Source organism: Scyliorhinus torazame, chromosome 13 (genome assembly GCF_047496885.1).
Source record: "Scyliorhinus torazame isolate Kashiwa2021f chromosome 13, sScyTor2.1, whole genome shotgun sequence".
Classification (NCBI taxonomy): Eukaryota; Metazoa; Chordata; class Chondrichthyes; order Carcharhiniformes; family Scyliorhinidae; genus Scyliorhinus; species Scyliorhinus torazame.
In genome coordinates, this window is record NC_092719.1 from 212,715,180 (window position 1) to 212,735,890 (window position 20,711).

Consider the following 20,711-nt stretch of genomic DNA (forward strand, 5'->3'; position numbering starts at 1 on the left):
TTGTGATCTCCATAGAGACTTTTGACTTGTAAAGGGAAATTCAAGTTTAGTTATTAGCTGGAAGAATGACACATGATGATTTCACATTTTTAAAACTTTTATTGTAAATGACTAAACAACATCTCCATTGGTCAGCAACCAACACTTTAAACTACGGAAATAAATGACTCTTTGTCACCCATCTCTTTCCACAGACGTACTGTTCCTACAGCAAAGAGTTCACATTCCCTCCCACCTTCCAATGGATTGCTTCCTATTTACATTCCCAGCCAGGTAACTCCCAACCTCAGAACTGTCCTTCACTGTAAGGGTTATGCTGTAGACCCTTTCCTTAATCAAGACAAATCTTCCAGCCTCCTTTAACTCCTAATCAACTTGGTCCTCAATCTGAGTGCAAGCTCCCACATGCATTCTGTGTGTTGTACAACAAAATAATTACTTTCTCCATTAAAGTTGCAGGCCAGCCTGATTCTATTTCTTGCTCTCTAATTCACAGTTGGCTGCAGGCCACATAAGTCAAAACAGCAACCGAGTCAATCTGGTAAATTCATGGCTATATAGGGAAGCCTGTAACCTGATCTCAAACTGACTTTCTCTATTCTTTTCCGACGACAATGGGAAACACATTCGAGTAGTATCCAAGTATAAATGCCAATCACAACTCATCTTTCATCTTGGAAGTAAAGGAATTGTTGAAAACGGCGTTTTTCATATGTTTTTTCCCGGGACCCACTTTTGCCAAACGCCAGACCTTCACGACCCATGTTGCCTGACCTTGGCGATCCCTGGCGGCTAACCTACATGATGTATGCCACATTCGCTTACCGTTAATGCGAAAGGGGAGCCCGCTTCGTCCTCACGACCTCACTCCAATCAGGTTCACAGGAGGAGAGGGCAATGTGCATATCGGGTGTAGATTCAGCTGGTTCCTTTATGCCATCTTCATCTTTGTGAGAACGGGAAATCCTACCTGGCACATGTGGGTCACCATGAAGGGAAATGGAAACAAAATGCTTATTTTACTCAGCACTGGATACTCCTGGGAGATGCTACTCCAGAATGCTGACAGCCTCATGAACGTTTTGTGTGTTTTTAATGTGCTGTCACAGGTCAAGTACGCAGCGTAGTCTTTCCATTTGGAGTCAGCTGTAAGTTAGTAACTGAATCTGGGGTCTCAACCTCAAAAGGAACGTTTTTCCCACCACTTCTCTTTCACAATCTGAAAATTCGCTCATTTGCCAGTACTTGCTTTCATATATCACAATTGGGCTTTGCCTCCTCATTTGCATCGGCGCAATTGACAAAACCAAACTTCAAGAAACCATCTTTATATTGTTTTGTTCCTGAGCTAAGTTTCTACTTTGTAGGTTGTTAACCTGAGGCCCTGGAGCTCTGTAGAGATCTAAAACTAGCACTGCTCTGTCCTGCCATGGACCCTCCTGAGCAGCTCTCTCCTCAGAGAAGATCCTGGCCAGTAGGTACATTACCTATTTATGTCTCTTGCCGTCTTGTTTCTGTCAGAATATGATTAATCTGCACGGTCTTCGTGCCTTGCTTGCCAGCAGCTAGAAAATGGAAGCAGCTCCCCTCTGAGATTTGGTGTCAAAGACACATACATGTAGGGCTCTTGACGTCAAGTGTAGGGCACATGACGTGCTCACTGTTGTCGCTTCTGGCTGGAAGACTACACACAGCCTCATTTCCTACTTATTTAAAAGCCAGTAGTGGCCGCCATGCTCAATAAATATGTCAGTAGCGGTCGTCGGGTGCTTCTCCCGTGGTTGGGACCACCGCGATGCATCGCTCCGCGCCCCTCCTGACACCTGCCCATGACCCACCCACAGCCCACACTTTGTAAAACCCTGGTTTAGAACACAACTGTTCACAAATTAATAACGATAACATTCTAGAACTTTGGGAGACATCGGCTGGGGTAGTTGGGTCGTTCCTCATCTCCGCAGGCCTGACCGAGGAGAAAGTGGCCTGGAAGGTCAGATATCTGTTCCAGGGTAATGGAAGTTTCTGGGAGTCGGGACAGGTGACCTCAAGTGCAGAGTGTGCTGGGTACCGAGGTGGGCTGGTCAGAAAGCTCTCCTTGCTGCTGTGGAACGGTGTGGAAGTTAAGTTAAAAAAAAGCAGAAAACAGCCCTCCAGCCATCATCTCTCACCACCACCCCAAACCCCCATACACTCCCCATGCCCCTTCCTTGCCAACCTATGCCACCTCATTCTCACACCCCATGGTCCCTCATACCCTCCATGACAATCTATTCCTGTCTACCCACCTCCATGTCTGTGCCCCCCATACCATCTATGCCAACCCAGGCCTTTCCACCCACCCCCATAGTCCTTTAGAGCCTCATGCCACCTTAGCGTCAACTCAAGCTCCTCCACCATCACCTTACACTGACCATGCCAACTTACTGAGTAGCTAGCATAGGCAGATCTCAGGACCCATGCAGAGATTAAATAAAATAAAGTTCCAAGTATGTATTGCAGATGATATAGTTTGAAGGAATGTAAAATGCAGCATATGTTTTTTTAATGGGGAATTCTTTCATAAAACAATCAGGTCTATTGCAGAGTTTATTTAAAAATAAAACTCTCCTCCAGCTGCTGATTTCTACCTGTTTTTTGGCAGCCCTTGTGTGAATCCCGACCTGGGCCCATTCCCAACTGCATGAAAATGGTGCGTGCCATGCTTGGGGGCGGGACTTGGGCATTTGGACCAGTTCTGACATTTAACCATGAGGGAGAGGCTCTCTATTGTGGCGAACACGTGGGTCGTGGTTCAACGAGGGCCTGCTTGGCATTCTCTCCACGCGTAAATAGCCCGCTGAGTAAAGCAATCCGAGATTTCTTCAGGTCACTAACAATTAAACCACCTCGCCTTACTGTCAAGCTGACTGACTCCTTTCACCTGCCTTCCATTTGAAGCTACAATCCTGAATTATAGTCATCGCAGAAACCAAAAGATCCAATCCTAAAACATAATAACCTCACAATTGTAGCAAGTGTTGCACCGGCTGTAAGTGCTTTCGGATCTCTCGAGGTCACGACAGGCTCGATAGAAATTCTTTTCCTTTTTATTCTAAGACATTAGATTTTCCCTTCGCTGCGAGGTGAATAGGAATCTGTTTGACAATGAGCACGGTGCCTTGCTGCCGAGGTGAACTGTACGTCCCTCAACATCCTGCAGTCACTGGGAGAAGCCTCTGTAATTGTGTTGGTGCATTAAGACTGGCACATAGACCTTGATTTTTCTCTAATAGCACTGTGACTCTCCAAGAAAGGAAACAATCATTCTCTGTGCTTTGCAAGGACAAGGAGATGTCTCTGGAGGTCACACTAGCAAAAGGAAAGTCCTTTCTATCATTCTTCTCTGCAAGAAGATTTGCTTTAAAATCAAAGTTGATTCCTGTCCTCAAAGCACGCCTAACACCCACCCATTCCACTTTCCCAATTCTCTCCCCGCCACATAGATTCCTGCTGGTTAAGACATCCTGTTCACCAATACACAACACTGTTCACCAATACACAGCACTGTTTACCAATACACAACACTGTTCACCAATACACAGAACTGTTCACCAATACACAACACTGTTCACCGATACACAGCACTGTTTACCAATACACAACACTGCTCACCAATACACAGCACTGTTCACCAATACACAGCACTGTTCACCAGTACACAACACTGTTCACCGATACACAGCACTGTTTACCAATACACAACACTGCTCACCAATACACAGCACTGTTCACCAATACACAGCACTGTTCACCAATACAACACTGTTCACCAATACACAGCACTGTTTACCAATACACAACACTGTTCACCGATACACAGCACTGTTTACCAATACACAACACTGCTCACCAATACACAACACTGCTTACCAATACACAACACTGCTTACCAATACACAATACTGCTTACCAATACACAACACTGCTCACCAACACACAGCGCTGTTCACTAATACACAACACTGCTTAGCAATACACAAAACTCCTTACCAACACACAACACTGCTCCCAATACACAACACTGCTCACCAATACACAACACTGCTCACCAACACACAACACTGCTCACCAATACACAACACTGCTTAGCAATACACAAACTGCTCACCAATACACAATACTGCTTACCAATACACAACACTGCTCACCAACACACAGCGCTGTTCACTAATACACAACACTGCTTAGCAATACACAAAACTCCTTACCAACACACAACACTGCTCCCAATACACAACACTGCTCACCAATACACAACACTGCTCACCAACACACAACACTGCTCACCAACACACAACACTGCTCACCAATACACAACACTGCTCACCAATACACAACACTGCTCACCAAAACACAACACTGCTCACCAACACACAACACTGCTTACCAACACACAACACTGCTCACCAATACATATTGCTTACCAATACATAACACTGCTCACCAACACACAACACTGTTCACCAATACACAACACTGCTTACCAATACGCAATAATGCTTAGCAATACACAAAACTGCTCACCAATACACAATACTGCTTATCAATACACAACACTGCTCACCAACACACAACACTGCTCACCAATACACATTGCTTACCAATACATAACACTGCTTACCAACACACAACACTGCTCACCAATATACAACACTGCTCACCAATACACAACACTGCTTACCAATACACAACACTGCTTAGCAATACACAAAACTGCTCACCAATACACAATACTGCTTACCAATACACAACACTGCTCACCAACACACAACACTGTTCACCAATACACAACACTGCTTACCAATACACAATACTGCTTAGCAATACACAAAACTGCTCACCAATACACAATACTGCTTACCAATATACAACACTTCTCACCAACACACAACACTGTTCACCAATACACAACACAGCTTACCAATACACAACACTGCTTAGCAATACACAAAACTGCTCACCAATACACAACACTGCTCCCAATACACAACACTGCTCACCAATACACAACACTGCTCACCAATGCACAACACTGCTCACCAATGCACAACACTGCGTACCAACACACAACACTGCTCACCAATACACATTGCTTACCAATACATAACACTGCTTACCAACACACAACACTGCTCACCAATATACAACACTGCTCAGCAATACACAACACTGCTCAGCAATACACAACACTGCTTAGCAATACACTTTGCTTACCAATACATAACACTGCTTACCAACACACAACACTGCTTACCACTATACAACACTGCTCACCAATACACAACACTGCTTACCAATACACAACACTGCTTAGCAATACTCAAAACTGCTCACCAATACACAACACTGCTCCCAATACACAACACTGTTCACCAATACACAACACTGCTTACCAATACACAACACTGCTTAGCAATACACAAAACTCCTTACCAACACACAACACTGCTCCCAATACACAACACTGCTCACCAATACACAACACTGCTCACCAACACACAACACTGCTCACCAATACACAACACTGCTTAGCAATACACAAACTGCTCACCAATACACAATACTGCTTACCAATACACAACACTGCTCACCAACACACAGCGCTGTTCACTAATACACAACACTGCTTAGCAATACACAAAACTCCTTACCAACACACAACACTGCTCCCAATACACAACACTGCTCACCAATACACAACACTGCTCACCAACACACAACACTGCTCACCAACACACAACACTGCTCACCAATACACAACACTGCTCACCAATACACAACACTGCTCACCAAAACACAACACTGCTCACCAACACACAACACTGCTTACCAACACACAACACTGCTCACCAATACATATTGCTTACCAATACATAACACTGCTCACCAACACACAACACTGTTCACCAATACACAACACTGCTTACCAATACGCAATAATGCTTAGCAATACACAAAACTGCTCACCAATACACAATACTGCTTATCAATACACAACACTGCTCACCAACACACAACACTGCTCACCAATACACATTGCTTACCAATACATAACACTGCTTACCAACACACAACACTGCTCACCAATATACAACACTGCTCACCAATACACAACACTGCTTACCAATACACAACACTGCTTAGCAATACACAAAACTGCTCACCAATACACAATACTGCTTACCAATACACAACACTGCTCACCAACACACAACACTGTTCACCAATACACAACACTGCTTACCAATACACAATACTGCTTAGCAATACACAAAACTGCTCACCAATACACAATACTGCTTACCAATATACAACACTTCTCACCAACACACAACACTGTTCACCAATACACAACACAGCTTACCAATACACAACACTGCTTAGCAATACACAAAACTGCTCACCAATACACAACACTGCTCCCAATACACAACACTGCTCACCAATACACAACACTGCTCACCAATGCACAACACTGCTCACCAATGCACAACACTGCGTACCAACACACAACACTGCTCACCAATACACATTGCTTACCAATACATAACACTGCTTACCAACACACAACACTGCTCACCAATATACAACACTGCTCAGCAATACACAACACTGCTCAGCAATACACAACACTGCTTAGCAATACACTTTGCTTACCAATACATAACACTGCTTACCAACACACAACACTGCTTACCACTATACAACACTGCTCACCAATACACAACACTGCTTACCAATACACAACACTGCTTAGCAATACTCAAAACTGCTCACCAATACACAACACTGCTCCCAATACACAACACTGTTCACCAATACACAACACTGCTTACCAATACACAATACTGCTTAGCAATACACAAAACTGCTCACCAATACACAATACTGCTTACCAATATACAACACTTCTCACCAACACACAACACTGTTCACCAATACACAACACAGCTTACCAATACACAACACTGCTTAGCAATACACAAAACTGCTCACCAATACACAACACTGCTCCCAATACACAACACTGCTCACCAATACACAACACTGCTCACCAATGCACAACACTGCTCACCAATGCACAACACTGCATACCAACACACAACACTGCTCACCAATACACATTGCTTACCAATACATAACACTGCTTAGCAACACACAACACTGCTCACCAATATACAACACTGCTCACCAATACACAACACTGCTCAGCAATACACAACACTGCTTAGCAATACACATTGCTTACCAATGCATAACACTGCTTACCAACACACAACACTGCTTACCACTATACAACACTGCTCACCAATACACAACACTGCTTACCAATACACAACACTGCTTAGCAATACTCAAAACTGCTCACCAATACACAATACTGCTTACCAATACACAACACTGCTCACCAACACAAAACACTGTTCACCAATACACAACACTGCTTACCAATACACAATACTGCTTAGCAATACACAAAACTGCTCACCAATGCACAATACTGCTTACCAATATACAACACTGCTCACCAACACACAACACTGCTCACCAATATACAACACTGCTCACCAATACACAACACTGCTTACCAATACACAACACTGCTAAGCAATACACAAAACTGCTCACCAATACACAACACTGCTCCCAATACACAACACTGCTCACCAATACACAACACTGCTCACCAACACACAACACTGCTCACCAATACACTTTGCTTACCAATACATAACACTGCTTACCAACACACAACACTGCTCACCAATACACAACACTGCACACCAATACGCAACACTGTACACCAATACGCACCACTGCACATCAATACACAACACTGCTCACCAATACACAACACTGCTCACCAACACACAATACTGCTCACCAATACACAACACTGCTTACCAATACACAACACTGCTCACCAGTACACAACACTGTTCACCAATACAAAACACTGCTCACCAATACACAACACTGCTCACCAATACACACCACTGCTCACCAGTGCACAACACTGCTCACCAATGCACAACACTGCATACCAACACACAACACTGCTCACCAATACACATTGCTTACCAATACATAACACTGCTTAGCAACACACAACACTGCTCACCAATATACAACACTGCTCAGCAATACACAACACTGCTCAGCAATACACAACACTGCTTAGCAATACACATTGCTTACCAATACATAACACTGCTTACCAACACACAACACTGCTTACCACTATACAACACTGCTCACCAATACACAACACTGCTTACCAATACACAACACTGCTTAGCAATACTCAAAACTGCTCACCAATACCCAATACTGCTTACCAATACACAACACTGCTCACCAACACAAAACACTGTTCGCCAATACACAACACTGCTTACCAATACACAATACTGCTTAGCAATACACAAAACTGCTCACCAATGCACAATACTGCTTACCAATATACAACACTGCTCACCAACACACAACACTGCTCACCAATATACAACACTGCTCACCAATATACAACACTGCTTACCAATACACAACACTGCTAAGCAATACACAAAACTGCTCACCAATACACAACACTGCTCCCAATACACAACACTGCTCACCAATACACAACACTGCTCACCAACACACAACACTGCTCACCAATACACTTTGCTTACCAATACATAACACTGCTTACCAACACACAACACTGCTCACCAATACACAACACTGCACACCAATACGCAACACTGTACACCAATACGCACCACTGCACATCAATACACAACACTGCTCACCAATACACAACACTGCTCACCAACACACAATACTGCTCACCAATACACAACACTGCTTACCAATACACAACACTGCTCACCAGTACACAACACTGTTCACCAATACAAAACACTGCTCACCAATACACAACACTGCTCACCAATACACAACACTGCTCACCAGTACACAACACTGCTCACTGATACACAACACAACTCACCACTATACAACATTCCATTCTTAAGTGTGAGCACCACTCGTGAATTTGAGATGTTTCGTGATGGATTGACCCGGAAGAGTATAATGTCCTGAACTGTTTTGACAAGGATGAGTGCAGGACAAAGGGGCCCTGTTGCAACTCTCTGCCTCAGAAGGCGGTGGAGGCGAAGTGGGTGTCACTGAATATTTTTAAGCGGGGGTAGATAGATTCCCACGGGAACCAAAGGTTATTGGGGGGGTGGTTAGATGGGAGTGTGGAAGTCAGTGCAAACAAATCAGCCATGATCTTATTGAATGTTGGAGCAGGCTTGAGGGGCCGAATGGCCTACTCCTGCTCCTATTTCGTATGTTTATACATTTGAATGTAACCTGCAATTTTCCGGGTCCATCACCGGCAGCTCAGAATATTTGGATTGCAATCCCGAGTATGGAATCAAGGTGCTTGAAACAATAAAAGGATTGGATAAGTCGCTAAAACGGATCTATTTACTCCTGAAAGTTGATCCAGAACAAGATAGCTTAATGTTTAAGTAAGAACTCAGCCTGTAAGGAGAGAAATCCAGCAGCATGGGCTCGATTCTCCCAACGGGAGTCTAAGTGCCGACGCCGGAGTGAAAACCGGAGTGTTTCACTCCGGCGTCGGGGGCCGCTCCCAGCCCCCTATTCTCCCACCCCCGGGGGGCTAGGAGTGGCGCCCCGTCATTTACGCGCGCTGGGCCATGTCGCCGCGTAAAAAGCGGTGCCACCTAAATGACACGGCCGGCGGCGCGTAAATGACGTCACCCGCGTATGCGCGGTTGCCGTCTTCCCCGAGGCCGCCCCGCAAGAAGATGGCGGATGGATCTTGCGTGGTGGCGGAGGAAAGGAGGTCCTCCTTTAGAGAGGCTGGCCCGCTGATCGGTGGGCACCAATCGCGGGCCAGACCCCATTGGAGGCCCCCCCCCCGGTGCAGGACCCCCCCCCCCCCCCCACAGGCCGCCCCCCCAGCGTTCCCGCGCAGTGGGGCGGCCGCTCGGCCCATCCAGGCCGGAGAATCGCCGCTCGCCTTTTGCAAACAGCGAGCGGCGATTCTCCCAGCGGCCAGCCGTGATTCTCGCCGCGCTGGTTTGGGGGGCGGGGGGGAGAATCGCGTGCGGGTGTCGGGACGGCGTGGCGGGACTCGCGCGGTGCCCCGGCGATTCTCCCACCCGGCGTGGGGGGGGAAGAATTCCGCCCCATTTCTTCCAAATAAAGGGGAGCCCAAATTTGTAAGTCATTCCCACGAAAGGGCGTGGATGCTGGCAGCTCATTGGTTGGATTTCTGTTGGACTAAGGATTTTGGGAGATATGAAGCTAAAGTAGGAAAGTGGTGTGAAGTATGGATCAGCGACAGTCTAACTAAATGGCAGAACAGGCTCAAGGGGCTGAATGGCCTATTAATGTCGCAAATTCCACAGATTCACCACTCTCTGGGTGAAGAAATTTCTCCTCAGCTCAGTCCAAAGAGGTTTACCCCTTATCCTCAAACCACGACCCCTAGATCTGGACTCCCCCCACCATCGGGAACATTCTTTCTGAATCCACCCTGTCTAATCCTGTTAGAATTTTCTAAGTTGCTGAGATCCCCTTTCACTCTTCTAAACTCCAATTCTGACCAATTTAGTCTCTCCTCAAGTTTTAGTCCCACCATCCTAAAGGTAAACCTTCGCTGCACTCCCTCCATAGCAAGAACATCCTTCCGCAGATCAGGACACCAAAACTGCGCACAATACTCCAGGTGTGGCCACACCAATGCCCTATACAATTGCAGTAAAACATCCCTATTCCTGTATTCAAATCCTCTCGGTGTGAAGGCCAACATACCATTTTCCTTCTTTACTGCCTGCTGTGCACTTTAAGGATCAGGGGCGAAATCCTCCGGTATCGGCGCAATGTCTGCCGACCGGCGCCAAAAACGGCGCAAATCAGTCGGGCATCGCGCCGCCCCAAAGGTGCGGAATCCTCCAACCTTGAGGGGCTAGGCCCGCGCCAGACTAATTTCCGCCCCGCCAGCTGCCGGAAAAGGCCTTTGGTGCCCCGCCAGCTGCCGCGTAAATGACATCTCCGGGTGGCGCATGCACGGGAGCGTCAGCGGCCGCTCACGGCATCCCCGCGCATGCGCAGTGGAGGGAGTCTCTTCCGCCTCCGCCATGGTGGAGACCGTGGCGAAGACGGAAGGAAAAGAGTGCCCCCACGGCAGAGGCCTGCCTGCGGATCGGTGGGCCCCGATCGCGGGCCAGGCCACCGTGGGGGCACCCCCCCGGGGCCAGATCGCCCCCCAGGACCCCGGAGCCCGCTCGCGCCGCCTTGTCCCGCCGGTAAGGTAGGTGGTTCAATCCTCGCCGGCGGGACAGGCATTCTAGCAGCGGGACTTCGGCCCATCCGGGCCGGAGAATCGCGGGGGGGGGGGGGGGGCGGGGGGCCGGCGGGGGGTCGGAGAATCTCGCCCCAGGTCACTGTTGCTGCTGGGGTGGGGGTGGGGGGTTTGTTATATGCTATTTTTTCTTTGAGAGGTTGTTATAGTTATTGGTAGGAGCTTTCTTCTACAGTATGCACATGTTTTACTATTGTTTGAATTTGTATAAAATGTTAAAAGTTCAATAAAAATATTATCAAAAAAATGAATCCGATGGAATATTTTTTAAGAGGTGGCTTCAGCAGTGGGCAGGGAATGTCTGTGGACCTTTTATAAATAAGGGCATCCTAAACGCATTTGACTAGATCCCTCATAAGAGACTGTGAGCTAATGTTGAAGCTCTTAGAATTGAAGTCCAATTATTGAATTGTGAGACAGGAAACCGGGTGAATGGACATGCTAAACGGCAGGATGTGGTGTCCAGTAGGATCTGTGTTGGGGCCTCAACAATTCGCCACATTTATGAATGGCTGAGACGATGGGAAAGGAGAAAGTCCAAGTGTGCCGATGACACAAAGATAGGCAGAAAGTTCCAAAGAGATAGTAAATAGTGGATGGGCAAAAACTGCAGCAAATGATTTTCAATGCAGGAGATCATCCACTTTGTCTGAAAACTTGAGAACAAGGTTAAGCAGTGAGGAGCAATTACACAAATTAAGTGAAACAAACTCCTGGAGTTTAGAAGGTTAAGGGACAATATGGTCAACATTTTCAAGATATGAAGTCGAACAAATCGGATAAATGGAGAAAAGCTACTTCTGATTTAGATTTAGGACTGAGCTTAGGAGGAAGTTCTTCACCCAAAGGGTTGTGAATCTATGGAATTCCTTGCCCAGTGAAGCAGTAGAGGCTCCTTCATTAAATGTTTTTAAGATAAAGATAGATAGTTTTTTGAAGAATAAAGGGATTAAGGGTTATGGTGTTCGGGCCGGAAAGTGGAGCTGAGTCCACAAAAGATCAGCCATGATCGCATTGAATGGTGGAGCAGGCTCGAGGGGCCAGATGGCCTATTCCTGCTCCTAGTTCTTATGTTCTTATGTTTAAAAAAAACTGAAAAGTGACATCGCAGGACAGCTGTGACCTGATTGGCTGGTACGGAATCTGCACTAAATTTTAAAATTAAACATTGTTAAACTAACTGAACATAATTAATTAATTACTTAATCATAATTTAGAGGGGTTTCTAAGCCAGAGACTGGAGAATACTGTATTTAGCATTTACATTTATAGTATAAATCTAGTTAACAGTAACTTTAAAAAATTTATTTTCTATTTTATTAATTAGTTAACGCAATGTCAGTTAGAGGGGTGCAATGCTCTGACTGTGAGATGTGGCGGGTCCGGGAGGCTTCCAGCGTCCCGGATGGCTTCATCTGCAGAAAGTGCACCCAACTGGAGCTCCTCACAGACCGCATGGTTCGGTTCGATTAGCAGTAGGATGCACTTGGGAGCATGCAGGTGGCGGAAAGCGTCATAGATAGCAGTTATATAAATGTGGTCACACCCAAGGTGCAGGCAGAGAGATGGGTGACCACCAGAAAGGGCAGGCAGTCAGTGCAGGAATCCCCTGTGGTTGTCCCCCTCTCGAACAAGTATACCATTTTGGATACTGTTGGAGGGAATAGCTGATCAGGGGAAAACAGCAGCAGCCAGAGCAGTGGCACCACGGCTGGCTCTGATGTTCAGCAGGGAGGATCAAAGCACAGAAGAGCAATAATCATAGGGGACTCTATAGTCAGGGGCACAGATAGGCGCTTCTGTGGACGTGAAAGAGACTCCAGGATGGTATGTTGCCTCCCTGGTGCCAGGGTCCAGAATGTCTCAGAACAGGTAGAGGGCATCCTGAAGGGGGAGGGCAAACAGGCAGAGGTCGTTGTACATATTGGTACTAACAACATAGGCAGGAAACGGGATGAGGTCCTGCAGCAGGAGTTCAGGGAGCTAGGCAGAAAGTAAAAAAACAGGACCTCAAGGGTTGTAATCTCGGGATTACTCCCTGTGCCACATGCCAGTGAGGCTAGAAATAGGAAGATAGAGCAGCTAAACACGTAGCTAAACAGCTAGTTTAGGAGGGTGGGTTTCAGTTATCTGGACCACTGGGAGCTCTTCCGGGGCAGGTGTGACCTGTATAAGAAGGACGGGTTGCATCTAAACTGGAGAGGCACAAATATCCTCACCGCGAGGTTTGCTAGTGTCACATGGGAGGGTTTAAACTAGTATGGCAGGGGGGTGGGCACCGGACCAATAGGTCAGGAGATGAAAAAATTGAAGGAGAACGAGGGAATAGGGCCACTATGGCTCTGAGGAAGAGCAGACAGGGGGATGTTGCTGAAAACAGCGGGTCTGGTGGCCTGAAGTGCATATGTTTTAATGCAAGAAGTATTACGGGTAAGGCAGATGAACTGAGAGCTTGGATTCGAACTTGGAACTATGATGTTGTTGCCATTACAGAGACCTGGTTGAGGGAAAGACAGGATTGGCAGCTAAACATTCCAGTATTTAGATGTTTCAGGCGGGATAGAGGGGGATGTAAAAGGGGTGGCGGAGTTGCGCTACTGGTTAGGAAGAATATCGCAGCTGTGCTACGGGAGGACACCTCAGAGGGCAGCGAGGCTATATGGGTAGAGATCAGGAATAAGAAGGGTGCAATCACAATGTTGGGGGTTTACTGCAGGCCTCCCAACAGCCAGCGGGAGATAGAGGAGCAGATAGGTAGACAGATTTTGGAAAAGAGTAAAAGCAACAGGGTTGTTGTGATGGGAGGCTTTAACTTCCCCAATATTGACTGGAACTCACTTAGTGCTCGTGGCTTAGACGGGGCAGAGTTTGTAAGGAGCATCCAGGAGGGCTTCTTATAACAATATGTAGATAGTCCAACTAAGGAGGGGGCTATACTGGACCTGGTATTGGGGAATGAGCCCAGCCAGGTGGCAGAAGTTTCAGTAGGGGAGCATTTCAGGAACAGTGACCACAATTCAGTAAGTTTTAAAGTGTTGGTGGACAAGGATAAGAGTGGACCTAGGGTGAATGTGCTAAATTGGGGGAAGGCTAATTATAACTATATTAGGCAGGAACTGAAGAACCTAGATTGGGGGCGAATGTTTGAGGGTAAATCAACATCTGACATGTGGGAGATTTTCAAATGTCTGTTGAAAGGAACAAAGAACAAAGAAATGTACAGCACAGGAACAGGCCCTTCGGCCCTCCAAGCCCGTGCCGACCATGCTGCCCGACTAAACTACAATCTTCTACACTTCCTGGGTCCGTATCCCTCTATTCCCATCCTATTCATGTATTTGTCAAGATGCCCCTTAAATGTCACTATCGTCCCTGCTTCCACCACCTCCTCCGGTAGCGAGTTCCAGGCACCCACAACCCTCTGCGTAAAAAACTTGCCTCGTACATCTACTCTAAACCTTGCCCCTCTCACCTTAAACCTATGCCCCCTAGTAATTGACCCCTCTACCCTGGGGAAAAGCCTCTGACTATCCACTCTGTCTATGCCCCTCATAATTTTGTATACCTCTATCAGAACTCCCCTCAACCTCCTTCGTTCCAGTGAGAACAAACCGAGTTTATTCAACCGCTCCTCATAGCTAATGCCCTCCATACCAGGCAACATTCTGGTAAATCTCTTCTGCACCCTCTCTAAAGCCTCCACATCCTTCTGGTAGTGTGGCGACCAGAATTGAACACTATACTCCAAGTGTGGCCTAACTAAGGTTCTATACAGCTGCAACATGACTTGCCAATTCTTATACTCAATGCCCCGGCCAATGAAGGCAAGCATGCCGTATGCCTTCTTGACTACCTTCTCCACCTGTGTTGCCCCTTTCAATGACCTGTGGACCTGTACTCCTAGATCTCTTTGATTTTCAATACTCTTGAGGGTTCTACCATTCACTGTATATTCCCTACCTGCATTAGACCTTCCAAAATGCATTACCTCATATTTGTCCGGATTAAACTCCATCTGCCATCTCTCCGCCCAAGTCTCCAAACAATCTAAATCCTGCTGTATCCTCCGACAGTCCTCATCGCTATCCGCAATTCCACCAACCTTTGTGTCGTCTGCAAACTTACTAATCAGACCAGTTACATTTTCCTCCAAATCATTTATATATACTACAAAGAGCAAAGGTCCCAGCACTGATCCCACTGGAACACCACTGGTCACAGCCCGCCAATGAGAAAAGCATCCTTCCATTGCTACTCTCTGCCTTCTATGGCCTAGCCAGTTCTGTATCCACCTTGCCAGCTCACCCCTGATCCCGTGTGACTTCACCTTTTGTACTAGTCTACCATGAGGGACCTTGTCAAAGGCCTTACTGAAGTCCATATAGATAACATCCACTGCCCTACCTGCATCAATCATCTTAGTGACCTCCTCGAAAAACTCTATCAAGTTAGTGAGACACGACCTCCCCTTCACAAAACCGTGCTGCCTCTCACTAATACATCCATTTGCTTCCAAATGGGAGTAGATCCTGTCTCGAAGAATTCTCTCCAGTAATTTCCCTACCACTGAAGTAAGGCTCACCGGCCTGTAGTTCCCGGGATTATCCTTGCTACCCTTCTTAAACAGAGGAACAACATTGGCTATTCTCCAGTCCTCCGGGACATCCCCTGAAGACAGCGAGGATCCAAAGATTTCTGTCAAGGCCTCAGCAATTTCCTCTCCAGCCTCCTTCAGTATTCTGGAATTCAGGACCGACGTGTTTCTGTGAGGAAGGAGGATAAATGTGGCAAATTTCGGCAACCTTGGATAACGAGAGCTATTGTAGGTCTCGCCAAAAAGAAAAAGGAGGCATTTGTCAGGGCTAGAAAGCTGGGAACAGAAGTCTGTGTGGAATATAAGGAAAGTAGGAGGAACCTTAAGAAAGGAATCAGGGGGCTAAAAGGGGTCACGAAAAGTCATTGGCAAATAGGGTTAAGGAAAAGCCCAAGGCTTTTTACACGTACATAAAAAGCAAGAGGGTAGCCAGGGAAAGGGTTGGTCCACTGAAAGACAGGGGAGGGAATCTATGTGTGAAGCCAGAGGAAATGGGCGAGGTACTAAATGAATACTTTGCATCAGTATTCACCAAAAAGAAGGAATTGGTGAATGTTGAGTCTGGAGGAGGGTGTGTAGACAGCCTGGGTCACATTGAGATCCCAAAAGACGAGGGGCGAAATTCTCCGTTATCGGCGGAAAGTCCGCCGATCGGCGCAAAAAACGACGTAAATCCGACTTGCGTCACGTCGGAAAAATGGATCGAAAGTCTCCGGCCCGAAATGGGCTAGCAGCGACGTAACGGGATCCGCGCTTGCGCAGTGGTTCACGCCGTGCAGCGTCATACGCGCCGCACGGCGTGGCAGCTCATAAGGCCGCGCTGCTCCCCTCCACCCGACCGGAACACCCGACTGCAACACCCGACTGGATGGCTGGCCGCCGCTCAGCCCCGAGGTTCGAGTCACGCGATGTGGAGGCGCTCCTGGACGCGGTGGAGCAGAGGAGGGACGCCCTGTATCCCGGGCACGGCCGCAGAGTTGCCCCACGCCACAGCCGGCGTCTGTGGAGGGAGGTGGCAGGGGCCGTCACCGCTGTGGCCCTGACACCACGGACAGGCACCCAGTGCCACAAGAAGGTGAACGACCTCGTCAGAGCAGGCGGGGTGAGCCTCCCCCATATCCCCCCTCCCCCATATCCCCCCTCCCCCATATCCCCATATCCCCCCCTCCCCCATATCCCCCCTCCCCCATATCCCCCCTCCCCCATATCCCCCTCCCCCATATCCCCCCCTCCCCCATATCCCCAAGTGAATCCAGCCCTAACCTTAACCTCTGCAATGCACGCCCAACCGATGGCGTGCATTCATATACCTGCCTAACAGTGTTGCCTTTTACCCCTGCCAACCCCCCCCCCCACAGGAGAAGCGCGCACACAACAATAGGGAGCATGTGAGGACTGGAGGAGGGCCCGCTGATGAGAGGCCACTGACCGAACACCAGGAAAGGGCCCTGGAACTGGCTGGCGGACCTGACGACCGGGAGGTTGCTGATGCAGAGGTCGGGGGCGTACTAGCAAGTGAGCCACCGACAGCCCGTCCCCATATCCCCCCTCCCCTATATCCCCCTCCCCCATATCACCTGATCACTGCCTGATGTCTAACCATGCATGCTTCATTGTGTATCGCAGGACCAAACGTCCAGGCACCCATCCCCGCAGATGCAGACCGCCCGCAGGATGCCCCTCGGAGGCCACGGGACACGGAGAGACACGGACCCTCCAGCATGCGACGCCCGCAGGATGCCCCTCGCACACCACGGGACACGGAGAGACACGGACCCTCCAGCATGCGACGCCCGCAGGATGCCCCTCGGAGGCCACGGGAGACGGAGAGACCTGGAGCAACAGGGAGACGACACCCCCGTCACGTGCGGGAGCGACCACCCAGCGACGAGGGGGGCAGCCACAGGCCCCCGTCACATCCGAGCCAGGACAGCACTACCCAGGACACCACTACCCGGGACACCACTACCCGGGACACCACTACCCAGGACACCACTACCCAGGACACCACTACCCGGGACACCACTACCCGGGACAGCACTGCCCAGGACACCCCTACCCGGGACAGCACTACCCAGGAAGACGAAATACCGTACAGTGACTCAGAGTGGATGGGTGGAGACGAACCCCCACCCCAAAGTGCCATGGACTCAGAGTGGGACGAAGAGCACGACACAACGCCACTGCTGTCACCAACACCCTCCACCATCGCAGAAACACTCACCTCGGCTGGGCACTTTAGTGATGAGGCGTCTGGTACACTCACTGGTGCGCACAACACAGCCGTCACGGTACAGCAGGTGGAGGTAGGAGCAGCAGAGGGGCCGGGCAGTCGGAGGGCAGCCCAGCCCAAGCGAACATCTGCCGCCCAGATGGATCCCGGGTTCCTGGAGTTACCACACCCACACATAGATCCGATGCAACCACCGACCCGGAGACGAGCGAAGAGGGTGACGGCCGGCTTGCGGCGGCTACAGTCGCAGGTGGAGGAGTCCACCCGCGTCCAGGAGCTGGGAGTGGTGCCGGTCATGCGTGCCACCCAGGCCGACACCGCACGGCTGGCGTCCGCGGTGGAGGCAATGGGTGCAACGGTGTCAGACATGGGGAACGGTTTGCGAGGCCTGGGGCTTTCCGTACAGGCGGCGTCTGTGGCCCAGGACATGGCTGCCCTCTCACAGGAGGCCATGAGCCAGTGCTAGCGCCAGATGGCACAGGCGCTCAAAACCATAGCCCAGTCTCAGCAGGCCATAGCCCAGTCTCTGCAGGCCATGGCCCAGTCTCTGCAGGCCATCGCTGAGGGCATCGGCGCCAGTGGCCATGTGCGAGCCGGCGTCGCACTGTCACAGACAGGGTTTGCCAACCCCCTGGGCTCCATGGCTGCAAACCTGCAGACCCCTGTCGATACCAGCACGGGCCTCCAGGACTGGCAGCGCCAGATGTCGGGGGGGCGTCGGATGGCCAGTCCTTTCGCATCCCCCACCCATGTAGAGGCCTGGGGGCCATTGGGCACCCCGAGCGAGGAGGAGGTGGTGTGGTCCGTCCCGGCTCCCCCTGTAGGGGAGGTCCCGGTACACCGCGACACCTCGGACTCCCCCCCTTCCGTCCCAGGTGCATCAGGTGGGCAACGGGCAGGACAGGCTGGCAGCTCGCCATCCCAGTCGCCCGGGCCGCAGCCTGGCCCATCTAGGCCAGGACGCCCCAGGAAACAGCCGCCAAAGGGATCCAGTGTCAGAGGGCAGGAATCACAGGAGTCCACCTCCAGTTCTGCTGTACCATCTGGGGAACCACGTAGACGTAGTCAAAGGGCCCGTAAGGCCAAACAATTAGACACTGAGTAAGTTGGCACGGGTGCAGGGCACAGATGAGTTTTAGGGGCTAGGGCACGTGCATGATCTCGTTTGGTTATTAAAGTCAATGTTACACCTGCAGAAGCTGCCTTTGTGCTCTGTCCAAAGCGTGCCGGGGTGTCATGTACGTTGAGCGCAAGTGTGTGTGTGAGGGGTGGTCTTACCTCAGCCCCAGGTGAGTCTGCCCCCTTCTCCCTGGGCCGCCATCAACATCCCCCGGGCAGAGGACGGGACTGTGCGCTGCAGTGTCACAGCCGCATGCAGGGATGGTCCGGGTGGATGGTGGTACTGTGGCCATGGGTCAGACATAGTCCAACGATGTGGAGCCAGGAGCTCACCGCAGGGCGGGTTGTCATCATCCTCCATGGCCTGCAATAGACACGCGTCCACCCGCAACTGTGTGAGCCTGGCCCGTTGTGCCGCAGGTGGATCGGCAATGGGGGGGGGTGGTGTGCATGCGGGTGGGGTGGGTGGGATTGGGGAGGGGGGTGAGGGTGCTGGGTGGGTGGATGGGTGGGGGGTGTGGGTGGTTCGCTGTTGCCATGGTGTGCGGTCTGTGGCCATACTACCCGATTCCCACACCCATCTAGTCAGTGAAGCGGGCGGCTATCAGTCTGTCCCGTGCCCGCTGGGCCAGCCGGTAACGGTGGACAGCCACCCGCCTGTGTCTACCCCGTCTGCCCTGACCCTTACCCCCATCCCCCTCATCTGGGGAGGACTGCGCCTCTTCCTGCTGCTCCTCCACTCCGCCCTCCTCTGCCTGCGGCACATCGCCCCTCTGCTGGGCTATGTTGTGCAGGACGCAGCACACCACAATGATGCGGCCGACCCTATCTGACCGATACTGGAGGGCGCCCCCAGAGAGGTCCAGGCACCTGAAACGCATCTTCAGCACGCCAAAGCGCCTCTCTATCACTCCCCTTGTCGCTACATGGGCATCATTGTAGCGGTTCTCCGCCTCATTGCGTGGCCTCCGTATAGGCATCATCAGCCACGATCGCAATGGGTAGCCCCTGTCGCCCAGCAACCAGCCCCTCAGCCGGGGATGGCGTCCCTCGTACATGCCGGGGATGGATGACCGCGACAACACGTATGAGTCGTGTACACTACCTGGATAACGGGCGCAGACGTGCAGGATCATCATACGGTGGTCGCAGACCACCTGTATGTTCATCGAATAGGTCCCCTTCCTATTGGTGAACACGGCCCTGTTATCTGAAGGTGGCCGCACGGCGACGTGCATCCCATAAATCGCGCCCTGGACCATGGGGAACCCGGCCACGGCAGAGAAGCCCACGACCTGGGCATCTTGGCTGGCCCGGTCCACGGGGAAGCGGATGTAGCG